The sequence below is a fragment of the Tyto alba genome, unplaced genomic scaffold (genome assembly GCF_018691265.1).
Source record: "Tyto alba isolate M040663 unplaced genomic scaffold, T.alba_DEE_v4.0 Super-Scaffold_5, whole genome shotgun sequence".
Classification (NCBI taxonomy): domain Eukaryota; kingdom Metazoa; phylum Chordata; class Aves; order Strigiformes; family Tytonidae; genus Tyto; species Tyto alba.
The window spans coordinates 7,981,065-8,005,229 of NW_024881326.1; the positions used below are offsets into that span (position 1 = coordinate 7,981,065).

At 39.0% G+C, this 24,165-nt stretch overlaps 1 protein-coding gene across 9 annotated transcripts in view; it reads left to right on the forward strand.

Moving 5' to 3' along the window:
* Positions 1 to 24,165, forward strand: part of IL1RAPL2 (interleukin 1 receptor accessory protein like 2) — a 394,699-nt gene that overhangs the window by 223,442 nt on the left and 147,092 nt on the right. The window lies entirely within an intron of this gene.

A 24,165-nucleotide genomic window follows, 5' to 3' on the forward strand; every position in this document is an offset into this window, starting at 1 on the left:
GAAATAATAAGAAAAAGTGGTTTTCACATGTCAGTGAATCTGATAGAAGTCCAAACCAAATCCCAATAGCTAAGCAGTCCAAACTAGGGGAAATTTATATCAAGAGCTTATAAAATTCCACAGAAGACTACTTCTACCTTTTACTCTGTACAAAACCTGGAAATGCTGGTTATAAAGCAAAAGGTAGAGCAGCCTTAAGTCCTCCCTAAATGCCGAAAATAATTCAGACTTCAGTTTTGTCTTTGCTAAAGAAAGGAAAGTTTAACAGAAGCTTTAAAACAGGCTTTTGGTGAGCATTGTCCTAGAGTAAAACACACCCAGAAGAGACATCTTGAGTCATTAATTTATTTTTTTCTGAGTGACTGTTCCATATTTTTAAGCTTCGGTTTAATTTATGATGATCAACTTCTCTAATCTAGGGTTTGTCTTTTGTGAAGAGTGTGGCACAACCTATTCCAAGAATGAAGTTAGGAACATTGGGATGTCAGAGGGAAAGTAACGTGCTTACCATGAGGTTATAGATTGTATGCTTCTGAGTCCACGTAGGAATCTGCTAGACAACAGTATTTTTCTGTCTTTTTTTCGTCAGGTACCAGAAATGAATGGATAAAATAGTATTGCCTACCAATATATTTCTGATCCCTTTCCATTCCACTGTGCAGTATGACATCTATAATTACTATTTTGCCTTCAGTGTCTGTGGAACTTTGCAAGTATCTGAAAACAGTGGAGTTTTTTTCAGCCTTTCACACAAAACCATATAAACAAATGCTTAGGTATTTTCCCATCTGTGTTTTGACATACTGATTAAAATGGGATCCTACTTAAAGCAGCAATAATTTCTATTCTTATCGTTATTACTCATTTTAATTGAGTTCATTTCCCTGTGTGTCAGATTCGTATATCATATTATTCTTTATTGTCCATTTTTGACCATGGTCAGGTCTCTAAATTATTGATTTCACCTACCTGACCCCAGATCTGCCAAATGAAGATATAATACCTGCTTGTGGATAGTTGCTATCCTAGGTAGCATGCTGGTCTTCAACCAGAATATGAACTAAGTTTGACAAAGTGAAAATGAGATCCACCTAATTCAATTCCCCATGATATATATTCTTTAGATAACAGGTATTCTGTGCTCTTCCACTCATCATAACGTTTCTAGAACTCATGTGTTCTCTTCATTATTTCAACAGTGTGCTATATTCATACTTCACAATTTAATGAATTTGTCCTAAACTAACTATAGCGTACATTGAAGTTGTTTTATTTAAATGTTTATGACCTGAATTGTTTAAAATGTAAATATAGAATATGCAAATGTTCTCCTCTTCTCATAATGCTTGAGAACCCGGAGATTGTTACCCTTGTAATTTGGTGTGAAATTCATATTAAATTAAATTTTCTTTAGTTTATAAAAACACGTATGCTGGTAAACACCTTTTCCAGATGTAAGTGTTTGGGATACATGTATGTTATGTGTCTGCTGGTTGAATCTCTCTATGTATCTGGAATTGGCTAGTAAGTTTATGTAGATGACAATGTGAAAATATGGATTAGAACTTCAAATGTAATACATAGAACCATGTAAACATACTATCTTCTGGCTTGATGCTTCACTGAGTTTCTTTATCCTGTTTCTGTTTTGTTTCAGTTTGTGAATTTTATATGCATGTGGGTTTAGATCTTGATGAGAGTCAGGTCAAAGAAAACTCGTACAGCAAACAGCAGAGGATTCTTTGTTGTGTGGCTGGCCACGTCATGTGGAGGGTCCTGAGGCAGGTCAGATCACAGGCTGGGAGCAGATATATGACACACTCAGGGACTTTGTTGAAGAATATGTCTCATGGGAGCCAGAAAGAAAACTACATATTGGTGCAGTTTTTGGCACACACACCCTGAGATTTTGCTTTCCCTGGGTTTAGTGCAGATCTAGGTTGGAGGCACCTCTGGAGATCATCCCACCCAACCCCCAGCTCAAGTAAATCAGCTGCAGCAGGCTGCCCAGGGCTGTGCCTAGATGTTTTTTTTTTTATCTCAGAGAATACAGACTCCACATCTATCACAGTGTTCAACCACCCTCACAGTAGAAAAGATTTTTCTTATGTTTAAACAGAATTTATTTTATTACAGTTTGTGTGCTGTTGCCTCTTATTCTTTCACTGGGCACCATTGAGAACAGTCTGAATCCATTTTCTTTAGACTTTCCCACCAGGTGTTTATACACATGGATAGGATCCCCAGGAGCTACCTTTCCTCCAGACCAGCCCACCCCAGCTCTCTTAGCCTCTCCTCACGTGATAGATACTCTAGTCTTTGTGGCCCTTCACAAATACATTCCAGTATGCCCATGTCTTTCTTGTAGTAGGATTGGTGGTGCACTGGGGCATATTATTCACCTCTCTGAAAACTGATTTCATATCAAAATAATGTACCAGGAAGAGCTATGGTAAGACCAGAGATTGAACCTGCTGGTCTTTATAAATCACTGTTAGGAAATACTGCTGAAGGCTTACTAGCAAAACTGTGATAGAATTGTCTCTGCTAGCCTGCAATGCAGATGTGGAGAAAAGGATCTTGCCTACAGTTTTCTTCTGCAGGAACTTTCTGATGCTGTTTATATTGCTATTGTTTGTTAACATGCCTGAATTGGCATTTACTGGCAAGTGCCTGAGTTCCTCTAACAATACAGATTTTGAACAGCAAGACTCTGTTGGCCACTGCTAGCAGCCATGGTAACCTGAAATTGTTTGTAGAGCAAAGAGTTATTCTGAAAGTGAAACAGGCAACTCCACATCTCTCTCAAGCAAGGAGAGCTGCACTGCTGTGGTGAGAGAGGAGGTTGGGTTAGATTCCCTGTAGTCTTCTAGGCATTTGCTAAAGTACACAATACTTGAAATATCAATTAAGACAATTAAGTTATTTACTTTATCTCTTGATTGTAAGACAAGGATATTTCCTTTTTCAACATTGCATCAAATCCAGTACCTGAGGGTTTTAGTCCTTTTTGGAGATTCTGGTAGTTACAGAAGTGACAATATGAAATAACTGATATTCATAGGTAAATGCAGTATGGCTATCTAAAGAGTGGAACTTGAAATCAGAATAAAAGCAGTGCTGGTGTAACAGAAGTTGGAATAACAGAAAGCTTCAGGAAAATTTGGAGGTGCCAGAGACAGAAGCACCATTTTAACTTGCTGTTGGTAAAGGTGATGGAAAGAGCTAATGATATCCAAGACTAATGCAGCAGCTTTACTGAAGATGTGATCCCACAAGGCAGCCTCATCAAAGTTAATTGCAGACAAGAGAGCAGTGGTGGACTACATGAAAAATGACTGTGTATTTGGTATTCGTGTTAGTAGTGCTTAAGCATTTATTTTAAGTAGAGTCTGCTAGATGAAACTTTTAATTAGGGGCAAAGCCCTGATCTTATTAGTTAGTTACCCAGTGATTATTTAAGTGAACTTCCAGTGAAGTCATTAGAGCTATGAGAAGGTGCTGCCTTAACTTTCTGTGCCAGAGTTTCTGTGTCAGAGTTGCCTGAAAGGCTGTGGCTGTGCAAGGGAGCTGCAAGGACAGCATGTGTCAGTCCTTGGGCGCTGCTTTCCTCAGATCCAATCTTACCTTCTCACTTTTGCAGACCCAAACAGAAGATCTCGGTGGCTTAGTTAGAGGTAGAAGGGGAGTTCCTAATCCCTTTCTTCTTCCTGTGACTAAGTCTTGATATTAGCTACTAGGAGATAATTTGTAAGGAAAAGTCTCTGGAGTCATAGATGAAAACCGAAAGCTGTCAACATAATGCCTGGCCACAGTAAGAAAGGCAAAGAGATCTGAGTTGTAGCAGATGAGCAGAGCACAAAGCAAACAAGTAAAATGGCATTTGTAGAAAGAGATAGTTGGACTACACATGGAGTAGTGTATGTGGCTGGCAATGTTATCGTATGGCTTCAATGGTTAAGACATAGGCAAGTGTGATTAAGATGATAAAAGGCTTCAAAGGCTATAGCTCTTTGGGTTTGTAAGGGAAAGGCTTGCAGCCTAGAATATAGTAGAAAAATATTTTGACACAAAGTATAGGGACAAAATCCTGAACTACAATATAGCACTAATGAGCAGTGCCTGAATCTTAGTGTTTGGGTGCATTTAACAATAACAGATTGTCAACAAAACAGCTTTTTCATCACTAGTTCTTCATGCGTTTGTTATATTATGCAGACAGATGTGAAACAAGTCTTGTCAGCCTTTTTTACTGAAGAAACATGACAACAGTGTTATCTCTTAGTAAGTAACATGTAACCCTTAGTCTATATAAAAAAAGAATATATGTATGCACACCTTTTCACTTTGCCTTTTGGTAGTTTTATTGTTGACAAACAAATGAGATTAGCAACTGTGACCCAGGGTTCTAAAGCCTAAAAATGTAACAGAAACTTGGTTTTTAACTAGATAATAAATTATAATGCATCCAGAAAAAAAAGATCACACTAATATAAAGTTACAGATAATCAACAGTATCAGAATTTGTTACTGTTTAATAAAATTACAGATATCCAGGAATATCAGAAATCATAAGCATTTTAATTAGTATTGTTAAATGCCAGTGTTTATTGAAGAACAGTTATACTATTGAGATAAAAAGAAAAACCCAAACATAAAGTCATGTTATTTTTGAAGAGCAATTTAGGTAACCTTCTGCTTTCCCCAACACTATAAGCCAGTTCACTCTGTCTGATACATAGCAATGTTTCAGTAGTTTTCGGGATGAAAAAGTGACATTGAGAAAAATACCTGCTATGTTTATCTGCTGCTTCAGCATTCTTTTTTGGTTTTGGAACACTGCTCTGCAAGGAAACAGGGTTAGAAGAAGATGTAAGCGGATGTACATTGGAGGTTGGGGAAAGGGTGAACCCCCTGAGGAAGGAGCAAGCCCTGCTCTCATGGGGTGGCCCAAGTGTCCCCTGGAAGCTGGGGCTGTCTTGCAGGAATGTGCTTTTTCATGGACAGCTGTGCTAGTGGGATAAGTTGTCTTGTTCTGTTCCCTGTGAAAAGAGGTGATTTGTGAACTTGTACTGGTGAATTTTTTTCCAGCTTGACAGCAGAAGGTGGCCATCTGACTGACTTCATAAACTGCTGGTGATGGATTGTAGTGACATGCAGGAATTAGTAGACTACTCTGTCCAGCAGCCCTGTCCTCCAAGTTTCCTTCAACCTCTACTCTGTCATATTCTTCATAGGCTGCTAAAATGCCTGGCTGTTCCTAAAAGTCATTTATGAAGCAGTATTTGTTTTGACCATCGTAAATGACAAATTATTCCACATGGCTACATGAATTGAATGATTCTGCCTGAATTCACTCTTCACTCATAGTTTTTCCATTAAATTCTTTCAAATCTCATTACATTGCTCAGTTTTCAAATTACACCTGCTGCTCTTGCTAGATTTTGTTTGTGTGTTTGGGACCCCTTTATTAGCACAAGCAGTTGATGGTGATTTGCTGTTGTTAAGCCAAAGGGTTTAATTGGATTTAAAAATACAAATGATTTGTCATACTCTCCAGCAGCTGTAGGGATGTACAGAGACAGGCTACCACAGAACAAGTGAGGATATGAGCTAAAAGTACTTCCACTATTTGGTGGTAGTTGCTTTTCTGCACATTTTTAATCCTCTGTAAACTGGGTATGCTCTTTCACATTATTTGAAGTGGAGTCTGGTGACATATTGACAGGAATCACTGGGTGGTGATCAGTACTAATTTACACCTGCAGTAATCTGTGAGTGCACCCTAAGGTTTATCAGTTTACAGTAGATAAAGTATTAACAACAGAATCATACAAATGACTTGTTGACTGACAACATTTTTGGCTGTTGACAGTTTCCAGAACAACCACAGCAAAAAGTATTAAGATAAATTAAAAGCTTATTTGAACTGAACTGAAACATGTCCTTTGGAATTCAAACTACTATAAGAAATTTATTTATATGATGCACAACATAAGAATTGTTACTTTTTTAAAAATCTGAAAACATTTCATTATGATTCTATCCCAATGGCATTATGTTTTGGCACAAGTAGTTTAGTAATTTGCAATGGAGTTATGAAATGCTTCAGTATTGCTTAAGTAGTTACTTATCCAAGAAAACAGTTTAGCTCTAAAAGGTTACTGAGCTCTGAATATCATTGTGTAGATGGGAATTGGATATACATAAAGGCAGGGCCAACATAAGACACAGGTCAAAAAAGCAGGTGGCTAAGGAATAAAAGTGAATGAACGGAACATACTCAGCAGAGCTTTCTGCAGTGAGAGATGCTTTACTAAGGACATGCCCATCACACAAAGCTTGAGTCTGCAGGGACTCCTAAATTCACTCTGAAGAAGATTTTTCAGCAGAGCTAGTTAACATGTTTATACGATTTTGTTACGCAAAGTAAGTCTGACATCTCTGCCTGGCATTGCACTCTGTAGAGTGGGCAGAGCCAAAGGATTCTGGTGGACACTGGACGTCTCTCACCCTCCTTTATTGCTCCATAGTCTAAACTCCAGAGCCTTTTCTTTGGGCATGGGATGTAATAGCTCTTGTTACCACCATTTTATCATCAAATAAGTCAGTAACGTGTAAAGTGGAGCACTTAAATAACATCCATTTCAGTTTATGTAATTTTAACATCAAAGATCATATTGCAACATTTGTATTTCTTATTTTGTTTTGCAAATTACTTCTTTTTTGTGAGCTGAGATTTTAATTTGATTTGTGGGTGTATAAATTTTAATAACACATATAGCTACTGATATCTATTACTAGCATCCTTCAGCATTCCTGAAATTACATGTTTTGATAGTTCCTATTAAAATATTTTTTTAATTGACATTAAAAAAAAATAAATTGATAGTTCATGTGAAATTTCTAATGAAATGCCAGAATTTTCACTAAATGCAGACTCTAGTTTCTGGCAGCACTAGAAATCTAACCTAACACCTGGGGTCTGGGAGTTGCTTGTAGTGCAGGGGTATTTTCATGCTAATTTTGACCAGTGGATCTGATGAGAGCTGCTAGCTTCTTTCTCTCTTATTTACTTGCATTTTCAAATATGGGTCAGAGTACCTATTGTCTCAAATAAAGCAGAAAACATTTAAAGGAAAGCCTAAAGCAGCCTGTAAATTTTCCTGATGAAACACGCTGAAAAACACTCCAAAGTAGAATGTGGTGATGTGTGTATGGTGGGAGTTAGCCTGGCCATCAGGGTTTGCTCCTCCTCACATACTTGCATGGCCAGGGCTGACAGGGATGGGAAGTGTTTGCTGTATTTGGAACTGTTTCCCTTTTCCTGGAAACAGCTGCTCCTTCTAGAGAGCTCTTTTTTTAGCTTCACATCTCCAAATGAAAAATTTCCACTATTTAGGGTTCACCAGAATTGTATCATATCTAAAGTGGTGTTGAAGCTCTCAGCAGCTGTTGGACCCAGGAACATGCTTTTTCTTCTTTCCCTTCACTACTGGCTTGGCAGCTTTTAGCCCTTCTTTCCCCACCATGAACAATGTTCAGTTCACTCTTGGTGCTTGGCAGTCCTCTCCCCTCTTGACATATGGCCTAGGGTGCCTGTCCCCATCATATCCCATGCAAGTGCTCCAGCTAGAGCTTGCTCTTGGCAGGAAATGTACTGTTGCCAGCCGAAGGCCCAACTTCTGCTCTCCATGACTTCACAGGGAGCTGCTGGAGTACAGTCAGAGAACATTGGCACTTTCTACTTTAGAGCCCAATTTTGTACTTAACAAGCTATTTTTATGTGTAAGACAGAACTCCCTCTTGTAGTTAGTAATATGGACAGCAAATCACTGTGCAAAATGCTTCCAGAGTAAGGGGGTGATAGACGTTTGCACCCTGTTTCCTTGACTGATGTGAGGTTGTATCTCATACCGCTGCCTCAGGAGGACGCAGGGAGAAGAGGGCTTGTGCTGTGGCTTCCCTGATGTCTGCCTGTGTGCCACATTGGGCTCTTAAGTATCGTTCTCTAATAGTGTCTCAAGGTAAGATATAATAATTAACCAACCAGAGCTGCTGAGCTCAATACGAAGTAAGCATTTTCAGATTTTCATCAAATGTAGCATAAGCAGTTAGGGTGGATAATAACCTGGTAAGACTTTCACAGTGACTTACACTTCCTTTTCAGTTCATGGTGTTAGTATATGCCATCGGTCAGTGAACTGTATGTGTAGTGGTAGAGGCAGGAGGATCTTCTTTCCTTCTGGAAAACACCTTTTAACATTCTTTTGTAACAGAGCTTTTACTAGTATTTGAGGTCAAAGGAGAATAAATGAAAGAAAAAAAAAAAAAACTAGAAAAACCTATTTTGGGGAGAAAATATTTACAAAAACAGAAGACAGAAAATCAGCTTGCTTGTGACTACAGTTCTAGTAACTGTGAAAAGCAGATACTTTTTTTAATTAAGAAGAGAAATCTTAAAGTGAGCAAGTTAAATCTGCAGAAATTCTGTACTTCTATGAGGGATACTACAGCTTGTTTGGGAACAGAAGATCCTTCCTGTTGCATTCTAATGTAGACATGTTACAATATGTAACATTTACATCATATCTGAAGTAACAACTTCTTGCTGCCATAACTTACACATTTCCATGGCAAGACTTCATCTCTTCTCCCTGTTTGCAGTAACTTGACACAGTCAGGGAATCCCTTTTTCATTAAATGCAAAGGATAGAGAAAAACCTGCCCAAAGTTTTTACTGAGAGTCCCAAACTTGAAAAGACCTTTAGTAGGAGATACTGTTCTTAGCATTTCCTCTGCTGCATTTTTATGTAAATGATGCACTGCATCTTTTAGTATTTTGATTTTCTAAAGGAAACCTTCTTTTTTGTGACAGAAATCAAGCCAGAAATGGGTTAAGTGCTGACAAATACAGTACTAAAAGGCCAGGAAATGAATTTCACAGCTGGGTTCTCAAACCCTTGCCGAAATAACTGTCTATTTAAAGCTACATATAGGAAGTGCCAAAAATTAGAGTTTTCTTTTGATATATTTTATATGATTTATATTAATTTTTATCAAGGTTCTTGTTTAGTAAATATTAGGTTTCTGTTTCTTAAAGTAAAGTATTTATCTTAAACCTTTAATTTGGATTCTGACTTGTTACATGTTTGGCCAGTGGCATCCTGTTGACTGCTGTAGACAGCTAAGCAAGTTTCCATGGTCAAAGCACACTTAATAGCCACTAATTTCTATAGTGACTTTAATTTTTCTAGCTGCCTCAGGCAAACCCATTGTGATCCAGAAAGAGAAATGTGGCCATTTGCTTTTGACCACATTTGGAAAATGGAGCAATTTCTCGGCTTCTTTCAGATTGTTCCTTGTTCAACCATGCAAAAACCCCAACATAAATCTGTAGCAACTTCTGTGTCTGTGAAGAGTCAACAGTACAATTCAATCGAGAGTGAGGTATCAGTACAATGTGGGCACCCATTTACCTGGAAGAAGTGACACAGCCAGTCATGTTCTATCTTTTAACATCTCCTTTTCATCTGACACCCAGCAAGGTCCTGATAAAGTGACCCAGCTCTGCTGATTTCAAGAGCACCTCATCAAAGTCAGTAAGCCAGGGATCTGGACAGTATCAGAAGGATGCATTTGCCCATTCGTGGTTGCTGTGTGAACTGTGTCCCTGTCCAAGTGACAACACGATATAGCCACAAAGATAAAAGCTCCTTCATTTTTGATCCCTCAAATGATCCAGATTGATGACTTTCCCTTTCACCAGAGTGACCTGTTAATATAGGGCTCATGAAAAACGAGTTTGGAAGATAAACATTAAGTATTACCTCCATATTTCCTGGAGAAAATACAAGCTCTAAGGGCAATGAGAAATGTAGCAATAGGCTGCAGTCTATGAATTATATACAGTGTCAGTACTCTGGGCGCTTTACTTACAGCTTCACAGACTGCCTTCCTAGCTCATGAACATGCGAAGTAATTAGAATGGCAAACAGTGTTAGTTTTTATTCACCTGTGCTGCCCCCTGGTTCTCTGTCATGTTCTTGAACATCATCTAGGTTTTTTTCCTTCAACCTTAAATCAGCAGTTTGCAGTTTGTAGCACTGATTATTTGGTATTGTCTAATTTATTGATGTGGACAGCCAAGGCTTCCACACTTGTTATCGGTTGCTCATTTATCCAATGATCTGTCATTGTGCACAGCAACTGTAGCTTGCTGAATCACTTACTATATACTGTAAATGTCAGATATGAGCTCTCATTTTAAGAATTGCCTTTTATTCCGGGAGTTGCTGAGCCACATTCTCTAAGTCTATTGTGCTTTCAGTAGTGGAGGTGATTTAGTATAAATGATAGGATTGTGGGGGTTTTGCCCACAACAGTGAGGTAAAGCGCAGCCACTGAAATAAACCTGTACATTTTCATTTCCTATATGAAAGAGGCTTCCTTCATCATGGAAGTGTAGGCTGCGTGCTCATTCTTCTTTATTAATAATAAATAGGCAGATAGGTGCACAGACACAGAGTAACGCTGTCCCTGAAACCATTTTGCTAATGGTAAAATAGATACACGAGTGAGCAGATTGCTTTACCCACTAAAAATGCAACCTTCCCACCCTCCCAGAGAAACACTGCAAATCTTGACTAATGTTTTATCTCATAAGTAAAGTGTGAGAATAGGAAGCAATGACTATCTAATTCCTTTGAAATGACTGGAAAAATGTTAATAGGTGAACTGTAGTAACTTTAGCTGGGGATTAGGGTGGTGTTTTTTCAGCACAATGTTGACTCTTTTCAGATCTGGTTTGTGCTGCATAGCACTTGTGGCTGAGTATCTGAGATGAAAAGTTCTACTGTGGAAGGAATAGTGCTCACTACTGAATTGTCAGCATTATTTCTTGCTGCACTTATGTGATCCTCAAAGGTGCCTTATTCAAGTGCCTGTTTGGCCTGACCCTGTTTAGTTTATGAGATCTGACAGTAGTAGTATTGCTTCAGGCTCTGATGTTACTCTTATGAAGTTCACCAGAAGACTGAAGCTAATAACTTACTGATGTTTGTTCTGTGCCTTGCAATTTTTAAGTTGAAAGGACATACAAAAATATGGTTAGTGTGTTAAGTACCCTGTCTGTCTTTAATACCATGGAGCAGCATGGAATATATGTTCTTCATTTTTATCAGGACCAACCAAGCTATTTTTTGTCTTTGGTGGTATTGATTGACCTCTTGTAAGCAGGAAAAAAAATAGGTGTTTATGACTCCAGTCTATTTCAGAGGCATAGGTGGCTACTAGGTTACATTAGACTTTCATGTACTGACTTATTTACTGTATGCGTTCAGTGGTTTTTGCAATGCAAGCATGTTTCAGTAAATAAAATCAATTTTCAACCAATGGGAAGGGAATAGTAAGTGATTTAACTTTTCATCTATTTCTTTGGGTTAAAATGAAAAGCTCTCAAAGGTATTGTTTATGACAAGCCCTATGGACTGAAGTACTCTGAGAAAGTGCAGGAAATATAAAGTGCAGAATTGCAAACCAAAATGATTTAACAATAAAATTAATAAACAATATAGTTGTAAATTTGTAAGACGGCTTTAGGTTCTTATCCTCTATTTTTTTCTAGTACGGCCCAGCTATGGACCTAAAGGACTGTTTCTACTAGTAAAGGGCAGTGTGGTCTGTGTGATCTCTGATTTTATCTTATCTTGGCTGGTGCCAGTTCTCTTGTGTGGGTACCTGTCTGCCAGGAATTTGTCTGAGATAATTTCATAACGGCTTGAGATGATAAAAGGCCTTTGGTTATATTGAAGCAAACTAGATTCAAACGCCAGATGGCTTTTCATCTTTATAGAGTACATATCACATTAGCAATCCAGTTGTGGATAGTTGAGCTGCCTGTCCTGGGCCAGGAGTGGTTATAGTTTTTGGCAGGGAAGGAACTAATTTTCCATAAGCTGTATATGCCCTTACAACTTCTCTGGAATACACTAACATGCTGCTTTTTCTTCCTAAATGGGAAAATAGATGCGTCTGGAACAAGGTAGGTGTGACCCTGCCAGGGCTCTGACAGCTCTGTAACCTCTAAGTGGCTGTAGCAACTGTATTTAGGCAGATGTTTTTAAGAAGAATATTGTTATCTGGGTATATGTATGTACATGTGACCATGCAGTAAAGTGATCTGATTTAGAGATGTCATTGCAATTGTGCTTCTCTTGAGACACAGGATGTTGCAGAAATAAAGGCAACTTAATTTGTAAATAAAATAGGAATGAGAGGTACTATATTTCATCATGTGTGGATGACAATATGAGAGGAAGGGGCCTCAGAAATACTGTGTGAAGGATTGAACGGGCAGAGAGAGAGAGACCTTCAGTACTTGGTTGAGTTTTCTGACATAGAAGTATCTTTGAAACTGATGAAAAACCTAACCAAAGCATCAAGCTGATGAAGAAATGTGAGTTTGCAGAAAAAATCATGAGTTTTGTCAAAGAGAAATGTTAGCAATTGCCCCCCTATGACATACTTTACTTCTGTAGCAAAAGTTCCATTCTGAGATAAACTGCAGCTTTAGTGTGGTGTTCTCCAGAGGGAGAGAATTCACTGTTTTCCTAACTAAAAGACTTCTTACATCACTTGACAAAGAAGCTGCACTAGAGCTTTGGGCAACGCTGCGCTCAGAGGAAATACTGTGGTCACAGTCTGCCGGTGGGAAGGTGGTAGAGAGTTCAGCCTGGAAGGGTGGTGGTGCTCAAGGGTTCATATTGTGGTGCCTACACCTCCAGCAGTGGCAGAGCCTGTTACATCCTCATCTTTAGGAGGTTTTATACAGCCTATGCAAAGAAATATTTCACAATTTCCTCATACACTGAAGTTAATTCACTTGGGATTGTTTGTTTTAAATTTATCAAAGAGAAATTTCTCTTCCATGTTAGTGGTATCCCATACAGGACAGTTCAAGTTCGTTTAGATGATGCCAACATGACAGAAGCAGTATAGTAAAGCATGGCAGTATTTCCAACCATTCCCTGAAGGATAGTTATCAATGCATTAATTCCAGAAAAGCAGTCATGGAAACTGGAAATGTTTCTAAAATGTACGTTGTAACATTATACCTGGAGGGAAAAATGCCTCTTTTGGGGGTTTTATTTTTGATTTCTGCTTTTTCTTCACCTTCCAAACAATAATTCTATTCCCCACTATCCACTATTCTGGCATTGCAACTAGAATTATGTATTTCATAGCAAATACTGAGGTTTGTTTCAGCTGGAGCTCGTGATATGGGAGAGGGGTTAATGTGACCCATCATACTCTGAGGAGTGGGAATTACATATATATTAGTTTAATGTAGAAGATATTGACTGGAAAGAATTAAAGATGGTTCCTTTTCATTAAGTTATGGGAGGGTCAGAGCAATGGCTTTCAGCACCTCCAAGATTTCTGGCTATCTGCCACCGTATCTGTATTCCACATCAGCCCAGAACTCATTTTAATGTTTAAAATGGTACCCGTTTTCTTTTTCTAGCCCTTGAAAGGGCTTTAATTCTTCTCCTGGTTCTGCCAGTGCTCTAGCTGCCACAGCTGTTGCTGTCACATTTAATAAGGTCTTTGTAGAGTTTAAATATTGCATTGCTGCACCAGCTTTTCTTTGGTGTAAGAGAAGAGCTTTGTTCATTAAGACGAGGTGCTCCTCACTGGCTTTGCTGCTGACATGTGGGTTTCAGCTGAAGGTGACAGGAACAGGAACTCATGACTTGCCCCAGTATTCGTGTGAAGCTCCCTGCAGTGCAGATGCTGCTTGATACCATCATGCAGCCATGGATGGAGCTAGGAGCTTGCTGTGCTGTGTGATAGACCCCATCCAGCACAGATCCCTCACTGTTTTGTCCCAGGACTGTGGTATTTGGAAACATGTCTTTCAGATAAGAATTTTAAACTGTCCACATTCTAGTTCCTGACCTACAGTTTTGCCATTACTCCATCTTTGTGGTCACATATTTCTCATTTTAAAATCTCCAGTGATACTGTGGTTCCTTTTATGCAGTGAACGGGTAACTTCCCCTTGCTTGCTCGCAGACTAGGTGGGAAATAAGACAGCAATGTGGACAGCAGCTTGACATTTTAAAATGTCAGGGGGAGCAGGAAGTGAGACTAAAACTTGATGTCCTCATGCCTGTAGTAACTCAGCTGCTTATTGAAGTAGTCTTCTCCCCAGCCTTGAGCTCTGTATGTGTCAATCCAGCTGAATATAATTGGGGCAGTTTACTTTGACAGACAGTCAAAATTCAAGAAAAACACGGAATAAAACACTCAGCCCCCAATCTGCACTGCACGTTGTATCTCTTCCCATTTTCCTTCTCCCTAAACTCCTCCATCCCTCCGCAGACTAGATATTTACATTCATTCTCAATATTAAACTGTGCATTAAAAGAGCTTATTCCCTTCCTGAAGGTATTCATCATCTCCCAGGACCTTTGATGGCAACCCCTTCCTTTGATTCTGAATCATTCTCATGTTTTCAGTATGATAGTGATTTCCCCACCCCACCCCACCCCCCCCCAAACATTACAAAAAGACCAACCTCTCTTGTTAGGCTTTCTTTTGAACTATCTGAGATGAAAAGAGCTGAGCTGCGGAATAGAAGAAGTATTGCTAAAACATGACATTTAAAAAAGATTATAATAAAGTCTAGATTAAAAAAGAAGTTACTGTGCAATGCATATATTTTCATCTAAACATTACAGGCTGTTGTTTTGTTTGAATTTTCTGGGTGACAAAGGAAAACAGATGACTACTCATTTTGGTAAAAATACTACATTTCAAGATTATCAATTATATTTGGACACCTCATGTCATGTTTTATCCTTTAAATAGGACTGAGTTTGGCTTAGTGTGCTTGGACTGCTCTAATTCTGCTTTAATTCACAGACATTTGCGCTTCTCTGCATTCACTGTTGGTAGCATGCTTGGTGAATAACAGCTCGTTGGGTTTACATTATGAAAATAAAAAAAGGAAATGAAAATGCAGATCCTTATCTTCAAGCAAGATGCCTAAATTAGAGCAAATCTTTTTGTTGCTCTTGTGTTTGCTAAATATAAGGCATAGTCAAATCCCAGAAGCTAACATGAGAAACATCTGCAGTATGGAAAGTGGCAATTTAAGTTCTCAAATCCATGACTGAGCCATGCCTGTCAAACCTGAACCAAATAAAACTTAAACTCAAGCAGAGATTGTTTCCATGTTTGCATTTGAGGTTCTCCTTCATTCTAATGCATGCTTTAAGGTCTAGCTCATATCTTGTGACCAGGCTGTTTTAAGCTCAGCCTCCAGAAGGAGGGAGTCTCCAAGGGGCAGCTGCAGTCAGTGCCCCAGTGTCAGTAGTCTAAATCAGTCCAAAGACTTGGTGGAGAGTGGAAGGAGGAGGTACCTAAAGGCAATCCAGAGCCTCAGCTGGCACAAATCAGCAGTAGAAATCTAGGAGACAGTGCTGCTTTGTGCTGACTGAGGGCCTTTATATTTCATTCTCAGTTGCTTATTATGGAGGTGGGTTTAAAAAGTTACTCCTCTTCATTTAGACTCAGCTTGCAGCTTGTCATGTATGGCAAGGACCTTTCCACCAGAGAGGGCATTGCAAGATAACACAAATAACAACAAGAGCGATTGTTCTCTCATCTGAAGTCCTAGTGTACCAATTACTATTTCAAATCATTATTGAAAGTGTTTGTCATAAACCCTTTCATAGCAGGAGCACTTTTGAAATATTAAATGCTATTTTCCTTTTAGCCAGAGCAAGGTGTGTGTGGGGGAGATGGAGTCACTTGAAAGCATGTGACTACAATTTCTTGCATGAAGCTCATTTGTCAACATAACAGATGCACTGCTGCGGTGATGGGGCTGTTGCCGTGTGTGCTATATATCACTCCCAGGGTTGTCCTGGAGGCAAGATGTGCATGTAATATAAAGCAGTGGAGGAACGTAGCTCTGTTCCGTCTCTGTCAGAGGGCATGATGACTGGCCCAAGGGAAAGGGAAGATGCCACCATGCTACATGGTGCCGAGTCCTTGGGGCACTGTGTGGTGGGCTGGCTGGCACAGCTCCCATGGCCCAGCTGCCTGGGTGCTTCTGCGGGGCTAATGCAGACACCGCTTGCTGAAGTCTCTCTGTGCCGTGGTCCGTCACAGCATGTAGACACACATACAGTGTGCTCATTGTCTGAGCAGCTGCTAAAATTAAGCATGTAAGTCCAAGTTGATTTTTACAGCCTCATTTTGATTTTCTCAAGGCAGTAATTTGTATTAGAGGTGGGAGGCTGAGACCTGATCTGGTTTGTGTGAAGAACAAAGTCAATGAAATTGATAGTTACATTTGTGTAAAATTCATGGGAAACTGGTACTAGGCTTTGAATATTCTCAAAGTATTTTTTCTAAATTTGACCTTGGTTTTGAGTTTCTGACCTTCAAAAAAGAGCATCTGAACAGATATTTTTCTTGCAACAAAAATGGCAACAGCAAAACTCTGCCTCTGATCAAGCCTGAGAAACTTCAGCCTTGGAAGGGGAAGGTTTGTAAGTCACTGACTTGGCATGAAAGTGCAACCTTGTATGTGTAGGTGTATGTATAGCTGTAACTATTGTAACAAGGGCTAATGTGTGCTCAGCAAAGAAAACTTAAAATGACAAACAGTAATGTCAGAAGTGTAGGAGACAGAAACCTAACCAAGTGAGTAAATAGTACATGGTTTGCAAGAAATCCATTGCAGCATGAAAGTGAAAGAAGGGTGTTTGCCAGCTTCCTGAGGTGGAGGTGATTGTGCTCTAGACAGTTAACATCAGAAGCAGAAGTCTAGGATGCAAAAGCAAACATGTATATTAAACTGTTTTTATCTAGGGTGGACTTTTTGATCTAATAGCAATTAGATGGGTGTGCCATTCCTAGATTCCCTCCCCTGTGTCACTGGCAGGGCAAGTCATCTGAATTAAACAATCTGGCATCTATTAATATTAATCAAGATAACTTGGGTTGTACTCGGTGGTATTCTGCCAGTGTACAGTTGAGTGTTTGGTCCATTGCAGACATACATGGCAATGCTGGAGAACAGCTCTTTGGATGCATAGGCTAAAGAATTAGAAAAGTAAGACGTGAGGGGAACAGGCAAAAAAGAGCTTCATTTCTATTGGAAAGGGTGAATTTTTGGTGGATGTTAAGTTTCCTTTGCCATGGAGAGCAAGCTTTTCAAGCCATGCTTTGTTCCAGTCTAAAGAGAAACATGCAGTTCTAGCTGTGAAAATTATCATGCGGTAAACTAGTCTCAAATGACTTTGCTGCTTCATTTCATAGTTATAATTTTGGAAGCATAACACAGCAAAGGCCTTCATCCAGGACTAAGTTCAAATCAAGTTTCAGGTTTTTAAATGGAAGCCAGTTGTGAAATCCCAAAACATTTAAAAATGCCCCTGAAGAATTTAACCGATGAAAAAACATATTTTATGTTAAACAGTTCGTTCAAAAGGTAAACAAAGAGGAGGAGGGAGGAAACAGTTGTTTCCTAATGGCAAAATAATTTATTCGCTTGATTTTTGGATTGTCTTCTCACCTCTGCAGAAGAATGTGAGGACCTTAGTATAAAGGTAGAGGTGGGAATGCATTGATACCAGAAGCGGGCATGCACATACATCTTGCTGTGTACTGTAGAAGTGATGGTACATACATGAGTTTACTCAGAGCTCCTCATTCTCTACCTCCTCATCTTCCTGATGGTTTAGCTGCATGTGGGGAGAAACACTTCATGAGTTGCTTGAGGTTTCTGGTCTCAAATCTGACTTCTAAGTCCCTTACTTGGAAATATGAGGAGGGTACTCATGGGCCTTAATTGATTGTGGGACCAAGGTTAAGCATGAGGCTATTTCCTATCCCTTAACCAATTGTCTGTTGCTGTTAAGCAAAACATAAACAAGTGTTGTATTCTCCTTGAGGTCAATGAGGTTTAAGCACAATGCTTAAGGGCAGTCACACGAGACTTTGGCAGAACAGAAATGGATTTTCAGAGAGTGGTGCATGTGAAAACCTTTGCTGGGTCCTTCTGTCTCCCAAGGCTGCCTCTGTTCACCTCCAGCTAGACTATCTGAGGCCAACACATGTCAGAGCACAGCTTTTCCAGCTGTGACAGCACTGCGGCTGCCACTGTTGTTGTAAAATATCCAGACCCTTTCTCTAATGCCCTCTAATCCCAAACACTTGAAAGTATATGGGAAACTTATGCTGAATCAATACCTTATGAATAAGGAAGCTTTTCTTACAGAGCTGGTGATAGAAATGAATGTTTGGCTCTTGTATTGAACAAAGTGTACTTGTGCAGCAGTTTCATCTCAATGGCATTTTTAGCTGCAGCTACTAGAAACATAAATGGCAAAAAAAAAAGTACTCTGTTGTGAAAGCCATGTTGAAAATAAAGCTTGTCTTGTGTCATGTACCAAGTAATAATGATAATTTTAAAAACTGTTCAGAAAGTGCTACTACTTGAATTGGGCCTGTCTTCATCATGTTAAAATAAATGTATTTATTAAGTATTTGTATCTTTATCTCTTATGTAATGAGAAGAACAGAGCCATATCACAGATCTGCAGTGTCTTTTGTACTCTACAAATTCGGTGCAACAGTCACCAGACAAAAAGTGATTTATACTGTGTCTTGTAATGGATGGAATAATTAACAGTGATGGCATCCATCACTACTACAACATGCTTATCTCAGAACTTTTCACTTGATTCAAGAGAAAAGCAGTAACAGAACAGTAAAAGTCAGATACATACTCGGCCCTTTAACTTAGTGTGCCTGATTTGGACACCTGATGAATAAATCTCTACAGCTACAGCTTGAACAAAGTGTTGCTTAGTAATGTGGGCACAGTCTGTGTTCAGTTTGTCAGAAATTAATTCTGCAAGGGTAGGGACAAGGGAGAAATAAGCCCCACAACTGTCTATGGAATTTGAAGGCTATCAAATGAGTTTCAGTTCTGCTTTCAGACAAGAAACTTTCTTCACTGGGAGGTTGTAATAGCTAAAGATTTTGGAAGTTTCCTGTCATTGTAAGGCATGTGTTCTTGAATTCAAAGGAGGAGATGTTATCTTAATGAAGTAGTACACCTGACTAAATTGTTGCTCATCTCTGGTGTAACTTATTTCTGATTTCCAACACCTGTTTACTTCTTCAAAACATCAAGTTTTTGAAAATGAGACTGATTAAGAGTCTGACTTCATGCACTTCTCTTTAATTCCTTTGGCACAAGCATTCATTGGGATTATTGTAATTTTTTTTTTTTTCTTTTAAATAACTTTTACAAAATTACTTGCCAAGCGCAGTGCCATCAAACTGCATGGAAGTGGCAGTCCAGTACAGTAGTACCCTCTGACAACAATTTGGGAGCAAAGGAATTTCACATTAGATACAGAGCATGCCCCAGTGTAACCCACGCTCCTGTGCATCTTTCTGCAGTTCTTTGCTTGTTTTCTGCCATCAGTAGCCTTCTGTTAAAAAATAAAGTTTATTTGTGAGCTTTGTTGGTCTTGAAAAAATACAGGAGCAATAAGACACTACATAATTCTGTACAAGACATGGAGATAATGGCTCTCAGAAGACAACTGTAAAAATCAAGATCACAGGGATTAGTGGTTTTGGTTTGTTGTTTGTTTTTTTGGGTTTTTTTGTTTTTTTTTTTTTTATGTACTGAAAGTAAAACACAACACTGTGAGTATGGGAGATGTCCAGGAAGTATTAGGTACAAGATTTATGGGAAGTTTAAGTGCAATATGAAATTGGCTGGCCAAAGATAATACCAAGGTTAATAAGGGAGGAAATAATTTTCTGACTGTAGATGAAATTTGTAATTATGCAAAGTAAGGTTAAAAGGCCATTTGGATCTTGGGCTCCATCACCTGAGATGGTTCCCTTAGCACTGATGTATTCCTCAACATGTCATGATGCTACGTCATTTGATGTGATGCAAAGGAGAAAGGAAGAATTGGTTAACATGACTGCCTAAAACCAAATCAGATTTACGGATTTTGGAGATTTTAACAAGTAGATCTCAGTTTAAGGATGGGGCAATGCCGTGCTTCCTTTCTAGGAAAGGAATAGTGAGAAGTTTACTAATTTACAAGGGTGCCTATGAGAGCTCAGAGGAGGAAGTGTGGTTATCTCTGAAGCACACCACCAGTTCTGTCCAATGAATACGTTCAGAATAGGAGGAGGCAATAGTACAGGTCATCGTAGAAACCATTATGTCTTGATATGAACCAATACTTGAGAATTCAGTCTGGAAAATCACAGTATCTGTTTGCAAAGGAACCCAGGGAAACTATTTTGTTCACTTTTATTAAAATTGCACATTCACTTGTACAATTCGGGGGTTATTTACATTATGATCTGAGCAGAAAAAAAGATTCCTTTCAAATAAGAATCTTTCTGGCTGCTATAACTCAGCTCACATTCAGATGGAAAAGGAAGAAAATTTTTAGTTCTGTTACCCTTGAAAAGCTAATGGCTTTTAATTAAAGAGGGATATTTTTAGTGAAATACAAAATAGCCTAATGAAATATAAAACTTTTCTAGTGGTCATTGAAATTCAAAGCACTCTGAGTTCTGGCATTAGTGCAGGAAGAAATTTAATATAAATATATACATAATGTCTGTCATTGCTCCCATGCCATATTGGTTCTATTCTTAGAGTACATGCAACTTTCTGTGAATTCGCTGATTGATAAATAATAATGCCATTTACTGAGTTCCTTTAGCAGCAGACACATAATCATCTGTTCAAAATAATTATGTAAGATTCTAGTTGATCTGAAGAAAGTCATGTAGCTTTTTAGCCTATAATTAACATACATACTTGCCAGCTTTGCTTTTTCATGTAGAAATAGGAGCAGTTGTGTATTTTATTACATTTTTTCTTTGCTGGGAATCTGCATTCCAAACTCTACAGAAAGCTGTGAAGGATTTACACACTTGGTGCTGTAAAACAGAGCTTAAAAAAACATATTGAGTTTCTATGCAAGAACCTGTTTCAGTAACAAAGCCTGCACTATATTTACCTAAATAGTCTTTAAATAACTTCACATAAAAAACTAAAAACAAACAAACAAACAAACAAAAAACCCACAACATTCCCTGAGGGTGCAGTTGCTTCTGGTTTTAGTGGATAGGTATCTTCATCTGTTACTGAGGTGCTTGTGATCAACACATTAAAACAGATGTGGAGAATGAGTCTTTGTCCCCCACTAGTGGTTGACCCAGGATGATAAAAATGTATCCCAGCTGGTTGCAAGTAGCAGTACTCCCTTACTGTGGCTCATACATGTCTCTTCATGGAGATCTGAAGCTGCCAAAACTTAAACCTTCAGGATTTCAGCTCTGCTGCTCACCCTATTCCACTCATGGATTTGAACAAGTTATTAAATTCAGAGTGTGTCCTTTTCCCCTCCCAACCAAAGTTTGAGCGTACATACTGTTTGCACAGGTTGTAGGATAACTGGTGAACTCATGCTTCCAATACTCTGTAGGTAGGAGAGAAGCAAAAATAATAGTCATTGTTATCTTCTGGGGCTGTAACTCCTAACTCTTCCTGCACTTGGCTTTGGGTAAAAAGTTTTCACATGTTTGGGTAAGCCATCATGTAATCTGAGGGTGTTTTAGCTGGGAATGTGGAGGTGATTGTGAGAAAGCCCATGCCCCAGCAAATAACTCTTATATAATTGGTAATATGCCAGCAGGACAGCGTTCAGCTAGCTTGGATTCATGCCAGTCCTAAGAAATGGAAACTGGGGAAGAATAGCAGCCATATACTGCTGTGAAGTGTTACAGTGTTTGTTCTGCGTCTAAACGCTTTTAAGACAGATCATACAAAATTCAGGTCTCTCCTGAAATCAGAAACATGGTTATAGATTCAGAGACATTAAATCAGTCACCTGGGAGTGGAAGGAAGATTGGTGCAAACCTTCTGGTTTTGGCCCGTCACTTTGGGTTCAGAAATAAAGGGTACGGTGCTGCAGAGCACCTGATCTCAGGCTGCCCCAGCTTCTCGGGTGGTAACACAAAACGCAGGGTTGTACACTGTGGTAAATAACAGCAAGGAGTCTATTCCTCATGGTGTCTGTCACATTAGCACTCTTGTTAGAAAGGCAGCTCTATTCAGGTAGTCCCATATTAGTTATTTTCTTCCTAGGAAATAAAAAGATCTGAATGAGAACCATATGATTCAAGCCTACTCAAAAGTTATCTACCACAACAGGAGCAAAAATTTGCTGGAGAGGCCTACTGGTGTTAAATCTCTTTGCAGACAGTGTCTGGCATCATTTTTTTAGCAGACTAGATATGCTGTTAAAAATTATATCTATTATATCCATCCCAGAGGCATTCATTCAGAAGAGAGTAATGGAGCTCAGCTGACAAAAGGGATTTGTCCATTTGGACATGCTTGAAGGGCCTTGAGATAAGAAATAATTCTCACATAAGCAGTTCCTGAGATAAAATATTAATTTATAGGAAATACTTTAAAAATGGGTCTTTGGAAGAGATTTTACATGGCTCAGGTTTCTCATTTTTAGAAGCTTTAGAGCTTACCTTACCTGGTGAGAATTTGCAAATCCAAACCCAATGATACATTCACCCTTTTCAAGGTATAATATCTTCCTGAGCAAGGAGGATGTTTTGCTCAGGATGTAGCCATGCTATGTTTTTGGAGATTAGCTCAGGGATCTCTTTCCTCTGGCAGTTACTCTGGACAAACCTTTGCCCTGATGGAGTCTTGTTTGCCTTCCCAGTGTAGTGCATTGGGGATGGATGGGCATGAATTCAGAGTCCTGCCCTCTTTGTTTTTTCCCTGAAAATCCTCCCTGGGCAACTGGGTTGCAGGCAATTCTCTGGCAGACTGATCTGTCGCTTTTAAAATTACTTTATAGATAAAGGAATTCAGCATTGCCTGGTGCTGTATGCCCCACTCCACACACCATCTCTGTAAGGTGCTGTTCTGTGTTCTAACGGGGCAGAATTTGTAACTCCCCTTTTATATCCAATTTAGCAGCTGGATTTCAGCTTACACACCAGCATGCATTTCTTGGGATGTTTCTATACATTTTCATAATTAATTTATAAGGTGCAATATCAGGTACTTTGATAACAACTGAATTTTATCACCTGTGTTGCTGCCTGCCTTTACTGTTACAGTTCTGCCAAAGAGCAATCAGTTTGCTGGCGTGGTTTGTTCTTTATGTACCATGCTGCCTATTTCTTGTGTATCCATTATCCAGTAGATATGTAGTGAGTGGTACTTGGAGGAGCAGAGGAGGAGGTGTGGGGGGTTGTTTTGCTCTTATAGTTTGCTTGTAACACTGAGGAACTATGAAAGTCACTGTGCTTCTGTTGAGTTCATTCTTTTGTTGGTATAGAGCTTGCCATTCCTCTAAATGAGCTCAAAGATTACATATAGTCTAGCTACTAAAAAAATGTGGACAGCAGTGTATGAGAGGGGAAAGCATTGGTTTGCCCTTTATCTGTTTTTTTTTTTTTTTGTGATTATTTCTTGATAACTTCAAGAAGTCTGGTTCAAATAATAGTAAAGATATCAGGAATGAGGCTGCTAGGAGAAATCTCCCCTTTTCAAGAACTGCTTTAATAGTAGTAGATTTTTAGACATTTGGATTACCGTCTTTTCAATGGAAGAGACAGTGTCAAAGCCCCATTTGTGCCTGCTTGGTTCAGATTGCAGATTGAGAGTGCTTCTAAAACTGTGTTTAAAAATGCTATTTATAAGAATGTGCAAGAAAATCGTGCTTTGTAAAAAATGGATTTAACCCAATTGTCAGGAATGAACTGTAGAGGGCTTGGAGACATCCATTGTAGCGAGCATGTCTCTTGATCTTGGTTTTGGGAACATGTGACATTAACCTTGATTGCACAAAATGAAAGAGAGTCATTCCAAATCTCTGCAGAGTCCCCCTGCCCCTAGGGTTACTTCTGTATTAATTTCATTTACAGAAATTGAGAATAGTTTCCTTAAAGTTGATTTGTGAAATTAAAGGTTTCTGCTTGCTTTGACGCAATTAAGAGACCAAAGCTTGTAGGGGCTCAATGAAACACTCAATGAAGTCCATTTTTTTTTTCTCTGCTCCT